This window comes from Pteropus vampyrus, unplaced genomic scaffold (assembly GCF_000151845.1).
Source record: "Pteropus vampyrus isolate Shadow unplaced genomic scaffold, Pvam_2.0 Scaffold185, whole genome shotgun sequence".
Classification (NCBI taxonomy): domain Eukaryota; kingdom Metazoa; phylum Chordata; class Mammalia; order Chiroptera; family Pteropodidae; genus Pteropus; species Pteropus vampyrus.
Window position 1 is genome coordinate 1732089 of NW_011888966.1, and position 1753 is coordinate 1733841.

At 40.4% G+C, this 1753-nt stretch overlaps 1 non-coding gene across 1 annotated transcript; it reads left to right on the plus strand.

The window, feature by feature from the left end:
- Positions 1-327: 327 nt before the first annotated feature.
- On the plus strand, positions 328-446 carry LOC111746381. Its single transcript, XR_002783078.1, has one exon. It is a non-coding gene; the product is annotated as a 5S ribosomal RNA (ribosomal RNA).
- Positions 447-1753: the final 1307 nt, after the last annotated feature.

A 1753-nucleotide genomic window follows, 5' to 3' on the forward strand; every position in this document is an offset into this window, starting at 1 on the left:
ACTCTGAGCAGACTTCCTGGATTCACATCCCAGTTCCAAAATGGCAGATCACAGAGATGAGGAAGGGAGAATATAGGGAGTTGGAGACATCTTTTTTCCCAGAACGCAAGAAAGTGTTCAAAGACTACTGAGATTTGTCAGAAGGACCCCAAAGCCAACTTCAAGGGGGCACTTGCCAGCTAAATATAGGACAATTCCATCATGAATTAGAACAATTTACCCTGCCTCTCTAGAAGGAACTATAATTCAATCCCAGTTGAGGGAGAAAATCTTTATAGAATAATACAAGCTAAGTAATGTAAAAGAAAATATATTAGAAAATCACCTGTCTACGGCCATGCCACCCTGAATATGCCTGATCTCGCCTGATCTCAGAAGCTAAGCAGGGTTGGGCCTGGTTAGTACTTGGATGGGAGACCACCTAGGAAGACCAGGTGCTGTAGGCATTAAAAAAGAAAAGAAAGGAAGGAAAAGGAAAAGAAAAGAAGAAAGAAAAGAGAGAAAATAAATCACCTATTTGTAACCCCTAGTAAAGAAACATAACAACCAAATGCCATTTGTAAATCTTGACAAGATTCTGGTTTGAACAAATTATAAAAGGTATTTTTGAGAAGCTGGAAAATGTGGACTGAATATTAGATGCTATTTGAGAATCATTATTGCTTTTCTTAGGTGTGATAATGGAATTTTAGTCTGCTAGGAGAATATTTTTCTTTTTAAGAGCTAAAGGCTAAAAGTAGTAGTTGGAGGTGACATGACATGATGTTTAAAACTTATTTTCAAATGGTCCAGGAAAAAAAATAAAATTAACAATAGCTGAATCTAAGTAATGGGTATATAAATAATCAAGTTTTCTGTATGTTAGTAATTTTCATAATAAATGGTTAGGAAAAAAATTAAAGGCAATTGTGTACAGGTCCAATTTCCTCCTACAGGAATTGTGTTAGCTGTTAAGACACCACGTTGTTCTTTCACTAACACTTGTAGGAACAGGGGGCTCTTTCACAGCACAGGCACATAATGTGTGTTGTAATCCTCAAAATGTCTCAGTAACTATCAAAAGTTTTGCTTTAATAGGAAAAAAATCCCAGCTCCACCACTTACCAGATGTGTGATTTTGAATAAATTACTTAACTCATCTGTACTCCAGTTTCCTCACCTGTAAAATGGGCTTACTAATAGCACCTATGTCATTGGGTTCTGGGAGAATTGAATTAATACGCACATGCCTGACGTAGATACTAAGTATGCAATAATTGTTAGATGCTTCGGTGATATAATTTGTTCTGCTAACTTGCTCAGTCTGATTCTGGGACCCTGCCTGTGTGCAGAGACTTGGAGCTGCTCAGAGCCAGAGCCGGAAGGGCCTTATCCTCCCCCTCTGGACCTTCCTGGGAGTCTCCTCCTGAGTGTCCCCCTTGAGCTAGTCTAGGTTGCAACGCCTGCCCTTACAGAGTTTATATTTTAGCAGGAGACAAACAAGTAAACCAGATTGTTAGAAAGTGATGAGTGAGATGGAAAAAAGGAAAGGTATTACTGGGGCAGCAGGATGGGGGCAGGTTGCAGTACTTTGTAGGGTGTTGGGATGGGCCTCATTGACAAGGTAAGATTTGAACACAAGTTTGAAGGAGGTGAGGCAGTTAACCAAGAGCCCATGTCTGTAGGAAGAGTGTCCTGGGCAAACAGAACAGCCAGAGCAAAGGTCCTACAGTGAGGATGTGCCTGGGATGGTCGAGGAACAGCAAGGAGGCCA